This window comes from Theropithecus gelada, chromosome 9 (genome assembly GCF_003255815.1).
Source record: "Theropithecus gelada isolate Dixy chromosome 9, Tgel_1.0, whole genome shotgun sequence".
Classification (NCBI taxonomy): Eukaryota; Metazoa; Chordata; class Mammalia; order Primates; family Cercopithecidae; genus Theropithecus; species Theropithecus gelada.
In genome coordinates this window covers 96,134,308-96,141,736 of record NC_037677.1, presented here as the reverse complement: position 1 = coordinate 96,141,736, position 7,429 = coordinate 96,134,308, and the positions used below count along the sequence as shown (strand labels likewise).

Sequence of the window (7,429 nt, the reverse complement as noted above, 5' to 3'; positions counted from 1 at the left end):
CTTGTGTGGGGCTGGGGGCGGGGCGGTGGGAAGGGGTCAGGGCAAATGAGCCCAGTGGTAGTAGCGGCTACAGCAGCAGCAGTAGCAGGAAAATCTCCACGACAACAAGGCAACTCGGTCTGAAAAGGCAGGATTTTCTCTTACGTAACCCCAACATGTGTATGGAAATCAGGGAATTTGTAACATTGATACGAAATGCTTATCCGAGCTATAGTTTATATTTAAATTTCACCAATTGCTCCAATAATGTCCTTCATAGCTGTTTTTTTTTCTGATCCAGCATCCAATTAATGATCACACTTTGCATTTACTGTTCATATCTCTTAAGTCTTCTTTCATTTAGATCAGGTTCTCAGCCTTCCCTTACCTTTCATGAATTTGATTTTTTTGTTTTTAGATTACAGGCCAGTTGTTAGGTAGTATGTCCTTCAGTTTGGTTTGTTTGATGCTGCCTCATAATTAGGTTAAGGTTATACAGTTTTGGCAGGTGTACCATAGAAATGATATGGAGTCCTTTTCAAGGCAGTGAGGTCAGTGCATCTCTTTATTGGTATTGTTAACTGTGGTTAAATGGTTATGGTTGTGTTCATCAGATTAACTCACCGTGGAGTTACTAATTTTCCCTTTGTAATCAACAAGTTATTTTCATGGAGGTGCTCGGAATCTTTGTACATATACTCTTCTTTATCAAACTTCTACCCACTAGTTTTAGCATCCATTGATAATTCTTGTCTAAATCATGGTTGCACAAAGATGATATTCTGACTTCATCATTTCTACTATAAGAGAGAGCTATCCTTTCTCCTTCATTTATTTATATTTGTATGAACTCATAGATTATTCTATGGCTATTCTATAGTGATATTACCACTGTAATATTGTCCTATAATACCACTGTAATGATAATAAAGAATTACCATTATTTATTCTGATGTTCAAATAGTCCCAGATTTGGCCAATGGGGGTCCCTTCTGATTCCTGTGTTCTTTTTTCATATCTCCATTTTTTAAAAAGCACTTCCTTGCTTTCTGGCACAATATGATATTCTAAGCTTATCTTGTACTTTCCCCCTCTCAGTCCTAGAATTAGCCATTTCTCCAAGGAGCCCTAGTTTTTTTTTTTTTTTTTTCCAGTACAAAATGGTATTTAGAAACCAAGATTTGAGTGCCAGGTGTACTCAATGCTACCATAGTGTCCGCTTCTAAGCCCTTTAGCCCACAGAGCTAAGAAATATACATATCTTAATTTCTACATCTGTATACACACGCACACACACATACACACAAAATCATGGATTCATATAGATACCTCTAGTTCCAACTCGACACCACAAAATTCATTTTAGTCCTCCCTTTCTCCATATTTACAACTCTCTCCAACAGCAAGAACTAGCTTCCAATATTCTCAGTACATTTACTCATTTGCCCAACTCTACAGCACACAAAAGGTATTTCAGAACCGCTAACCCATATCACTACAGAAAAAAATCCTTCTAACTAGAATTAAATATTTGTTGGGCTTGTTTGTTTGGTTTTATCCTCCCTTCAGCATCTTAATATTATTTGTTTGCAATAGAGTTAATTAAAATAGAGCTAAGTTCATTCTTTTTTTCATGTCAGGTAACGTGCTGATGTCTTAGGGTTTGCAGGAAGCACATCTCACATGTGTGTGAAAACCCAGTCATCAAGATGATGAGCTACAAAAGGATGCATTGGTTTCTATTTGTATTCCATTTTAAGTTTCTTCCCCCTTCTCATCCTTGTTGGGTTTTTTTTTTTTTTTTTTTTGTAATGGAGCTTGTGGATTTTGTGGATGGGCTTCACCGGGTCTGTAAACCCCTGGGAGTTTTATGCAAAATATTGAATATGTCTGCATTTGGAGGAAGGGGAGAGAATCCATAACTTCATAAGATTCTTAAAATGGTCTTTAACCTCACAATTTAGGAGAGCAATAGAGAAGAGCAGGAATCCAGGGACCTCTAAGAGGCTTCCTACTAGTGGGGTAGGAAGTTCTGCCAGACTGTGAGTCTCTCAGGACAGACAGGATCTTCTTTATCTTATATCTCCACTGCTGAGCATAAACATAAATGCAGAGGGAACAGACACCAAAGGAAAATAAAAGAGAAATGTGGGAGCAAATCTGTACCTTGAAGCCAACTCAGGATTGCTCTTTCTTTCTAAGCATTTCCCCACCAGTGACATCAGCTCAGACATCTTAGATTCTGGGCCTCCCAGGGCATGCCTAGAATCACACCATGGTGGGGACACAGCCTGGGCATCTGTCTATAGGTGTACATAGAAAAATAAACTAGGCTGGGCACGGTTTCTCACGCCTGTAATCCCAGCATTTTGGGAGGCTGAGGCAGGTGGATCACAATGTCAGGAGTTCAAGACAAGCTTAGCCAAGACCTGTCTCTACTAAAAATGTAAAAAAACTAGCTGGGCCTGGTGGTGGGTGCCTGTAATTCCAGCTACTGAGGAGGCTGAGGCGGAGAATTGCTTGAACCTCAGAGGGGGAGTTGCAGTGAGCCGAGATCACGCCACCACACTCCAGCTAGGGCACAGAGCAAGACTCCGTCTCAAAAAAAAAAAAAAGAAAAGGAAAGAAAAGAAAAATAAACTAGGCTGGGCGTGCTGTAATCCCAGCACTTTGGGAGGCCGAGGCGGGCAGAGCCCCTGAGGTCGGGAGTTTGAGACCAGCCTGACCAATGCAGTAAAACTCTGTCCCTACTAAAACTACAAAAATTAGCCAGGCGTGGTGGCATGCACCTGTAATCCCAGCTACTTGGGAGGCTGAGGCTGGAGAATCTCTTGAACCTGGGAGGCAGAGGTTGCAGTGAGCTGAGATCATGCCACTGCACTCCAGGCTGGGTGACAGAGTAAGACTCTGTCTCAAAAAAAAAAAAAAAAAAAAAAAAAAAAAAAAAAAAAAAAAAAAAAAGAAAGAAAGAAAGAAAGAAAGAAAAAGAAAAAGAAACTAGAAGAAAAACCCCAGTTCATTGCAGAGATACTGACCCAATGCTCTGATTTACTCCCTGCACAGGTTTCTTTTGGCTGCAAGGCCCCTGCCAATTGGAGAACAAGAGCAATTATACCTGAATAGAAAAGCCAGGAGTCATGAAGAATTAGTCCCCTGCAGGCACTAACTGAAAGCTTTCCCTGGGTATGGTGGGAGGTAGGGACCCCCGCTGACATCTAAAACAAAATGTTGCGGCCGGGCGCGGTGGCTCAAGCCTGTAATCCCAGCACTTTGGGAGGCCGAGACGGGCGGATCACGAGGTCAGGAGATCGAGACCATCCTGGCTAACACGGTGAAACTCCGTCTCTACTAAAAAATACAAAAACTAGCCGGGCGAAGTGGCGGGCGCCTGTGGTCCCAGCTACTCGGGAGGCTGAGGCAGGAGAATGGCGTGAACCCGGGAGGCGGAGCTTGCAGTGAGCTGAGATCCGGCCACCGCACTCCAGCCTGGGCGACAGAGCCAGACTCAGTCTCAAAAAAATAAATAAATAAATAAATAAATAAATAAATAAATAAATAAAACAAAATGTTTCATTGAAGGGTGGCACTGCTCCTCGGGGAGCTTCTGCTGCTAGAGAGGGGCCTAGGAAGGCAAACAATAAGGTGAGGGACTCTTGGTCAAGGTCTATTCTCCCTGGATTGCATCCTTTAAATAGTATGTTCCACTAAGCACAGGCAAAGACAGAAGAAGATGCAGTCCCTTCCACAGGGCTGAAAGAATGTTTAGAAAATCAAGTGTGAGCAAAAGCCAAATTGTACAACACAAACCGAGCCCACACTAGCTGAGTGATCTGTGGGGTGGGGTAAATCAGAGGAAGCTCCCAGAGGAAGGAGGGGTATGAATTTTGAAGAAGAGTTGAGCCTGAAAAAAGAGAGGTGAGACAAGGGCATTCCATCTGGCAGTGATGGCTCAAGGAAGAAGCAGAGGTGTGGAGAAGGGGCAGCTTGACCCTGAGAGCAGAAAAGGGAGGTTTTGCTTCAAAGAACAATTTGGAGGGGGCTGGAGTCCTGTGCCTGTAAGATGCATTGTTCTTCAGGAGGAACAATGTGGTAAAAACAGTGTTGAGGAAGACACCGTGTGTGGGGCTGGCTTGAGGAGTGAAGAGGATGGCAAGGAGTTACTGACGTCCCCTAGGACCAGGGATGGAAAAATTTACCTGGCTGGACAGGTGACTGTGGGACCATGTATTAATTCTGTCTGCTAACAGATGAATGAAAGATGAAAGTAAGAATTTACACTTTATAATATTCTGTGCACTTATATTGCATTTTCACATGTAGCATTTTTACAAGCAGCAACTGAATTCTAATTCTTGCACATCTATTATGCGCTGATCTTTGTGAGTAGCTGCTCAGGTGAGCCTCACCACCACCCTCGCGGGAAACATAAAGGAAGCCGTGCACTATCACTTGATACCGTGTGTTCTAAATTTGCTCAAATGTGAGCCTCATGAGAACCCTATGAGTCAGATGTGGCAGGAATTCTTATTCCTGTTTTATAGATGAGAAAAGTGATGTTGAGAAAGGTTAAGGCACTTGCTCACAGTCATATAGCCAAGGACTGTCAGCAGGCCCTTTTGGACTCATACTAAGATCTTAATAGCTTACTTCCACTTTGACTTCACATGCACAGTGTTAACAGTGACCTCCATGTTTTGTAACGCCATTTTGGCCTAGGTCTGCTGCTCACTTGAGCTAAACACTCTCAATTCCTGGCATGGATTTACCAAAGGTTAGTAATTCAGCTTGTTGAGGGTCTGAAGGTCACATTATTTCTTCATGCCAGGGCTGGGTCTCAGGAAAGCAAACAAAATGCTGATGGTCACTTGGAATTGAGCAAGCAAGGAGGCTATCCCCGGGGAGACGTCTTCCTCAGCCCTGTCTGCCACATACTCCTGCCAGCCGCTGGGAATCTGCTTCCACTGCCCAGCCGCCTCCAGCCATCAGCTGCCGGAAGGCAGCCAAGGATACGGGGGGAATGAACGCTGCTTCTGAGCTTTCAGCAAAGATCAGACACTGTATCTGTTCATATCACATTAATGGCTTGACAAGGCTTCTACCTAAGAACAGGACATCAAAACAGGCTCTGGAGCAAGGAATCAGATTAGGGACTTGGGTCAATGTCATGTCTCACAGGTGTTCTCACACGGACGACTACATCCTTCCCTGGGTCCTTGCAGGGTAAGCACATCCCCTCGAAATAGCAGCAGCTCTAAACATGAAATTCTTCCTGGAGGATTTTCTTACTCTTGAGTTCTATTCTGCCAAATTTTTTGAGCACTTACTGTCAGGCATTCAGAATGTGAGCAATGACAATAAATAACCTACACTTTTGCACTTACAATATGCTGGGCCCCATTGATTCTCAAAACAGCCCTGGGAGTTAGCTATAAAAATGCCCCCATCTTACAGATGAGGAAGCTGAGACTCAGAAAGGCAAAAAACAGGACTGAACTCACCCAGCAAGAACACGACAGAACCAGCGTTCCAACCCAGGATTCCAAAGGGAGTGTGGCTCGCCAGTGCCCCGCAGGGTCCCTAAGAAGTGAGAAGCAGTCCCGCCTGCAGAAGCCCAGGTGCCAGGGGTGAGACTGATTTGTAAAGAGATCATGAGACGTTTAAGTACTCTAATAGAGGCACGAGGAAAGTTGTTTCCATTCTCTTTCTGCCTGTTCCTGGAGCGGTGCTCGTGGGACGAGACCCAGGACCTTTGGAAATGTAAAGTGTAATACTTAGGTTTCTGTGATTGGTCACTTCTTTGCTAGTGGTCAGAGCGTCAGGAGGCCAGTGAGGAGTGGCCGGTTTGGAGGGTCCTTGTGTTTACATGACAGCCCAGGGCTGTCATATCCATTGCGTCGTGTGATCCCATCCTGCTGCACTTGCTGTTCCCTCTGTGAGGAACATGAGGAACGATTTTCCCCAGATACCACCTGGCTCACTCTCTTTATCTTTTATGTATTTTATTTTTAGACAGATATATTTTTTGAGACAGGGTCTCACTCTGTTGCCCAGGCTGGAGTGCAGTGGCACAATCTTGGCTCACTGCAACCTCCACCTCCCGAGTTCAAGCAGTTCTCATGCCTCAGCCCCCTGAGTAGCTGGGACTATGGGTGCGCACCACCACGTCTGGCTAATTTTTGCATTCTTTGTAGAGACAGGGTTTCGCCATGTTGGGCAGGCCGGTCTCAAACTCCTGACCTTGAGTGATCCACCCGCCTCCCAAAGTGCTGAGATTACAGGCAAGAGCCACTGCACCTGGTCTATTTATACTTTTTTTTTTTTTTTTTTTTTTGTTGAGACAGCGTCTCACTCTGTCACCCAGGCTGGAGTGTAGTGGCCTGATCTGGGCTCACTGGAGCCTCCGCCTGTTGGGTTCAAGCAATTCTCCTGCCTCAGCCTCCTGAGTAGCTGGGATTACAGGTGTGTGCCACCACGCCTGGCTAATTTTTGTATTTTTAGTAGAGATGGGTTTCAGCATGTTGGTCAGGCTGGTCTCAAACTCCTGACCTCATGATCCACCTGCCTTGGCCTCCCAAAGTGCTGGGATTATAGGTGTGAGCCACCGCGGCCGGCCTATACATATTTTTTGAGAAAGAGTGTTGCTTTGTCACCTAGGCTGGAGCACAATGATGAAATTACAGGTCACTGCAGCCTCGACTGCCCTGGCTCAAGTGATCCTCCTACCTCAGCCTCCCAAGTAGCTGGGACTACAGGTGCAAACATCATGCCCAGCTACTTTTTTAAAAAATGTTTTGTAGAAATGAGGTCTCCTTATGTTGCCCAGGCTGGTCTCAAGCTCCTAGACTTAAGTGATCTTCCTGCCTTGGTCTCCCAAAGTGCTGGGATTACAGGCATGAGCTACTGAGCTTGGCCTGGCTCATTCGCTCACTTCTTCCTGGTCTTGGTTTCGGTTTCACCTCCCCAGAGAGATCTTCCCCAAATTCCTTATCTAAAATAGCCTCCCCTATCCTACTATCCCTTTCACTCCGCTTTATTTCTCTTATTGCACTTACCACTGTCCGAAGTTTTTTTCTATCATCCATCTCTCCCAAATGAGCACTGGGACTCTTTTTCTCTCTTGGTCACTGCTTTATCCCCAGTACCGAGAACAAGATCTGAAACACAATAGGCACTTAATAAGTAATTTGTTGAGCAAGTAAATCAACTTAAGCCTTAAAACAATGCTGCAAGGTAGGTGTCATTAAAATTGTGAAGCTCATGGCCATTTGGTAAGGAAGGAAGCAGGCCTAGAGTCATGTGGCAGGTCCAGGTCCCACAGTGCACACCCATCGCCCGGGTACATGCCCGGGTCCCCCTTTTTCCCACCAGTCTCTTTGCCCAACACTGTATTCCTCTCCTCCCATGACTCAAATACTCCATAGTTCTGTGGTCCAGAGACTTAGTTCATTGT

General features: G+C 45.0%; 1 non-coding gene across 1 annotated transcript; it reads right to left on the bottom strand.

Annotated features, from left to right (window-relative positions):
- Positions 1-1,608: 1,608 nt before the first annotated feature.
- On the bottom strand, positions 1,609-1,708 carry LOC112632307. Its single transcript, XR_003121363.1, has one exon. It is a non-coding gene; the product is annotated as a small nucleolar RNA U13 (small nucleolar RNA).
- Positions 1,709-7,429: the final 5,721 nt, after the last annotated feature.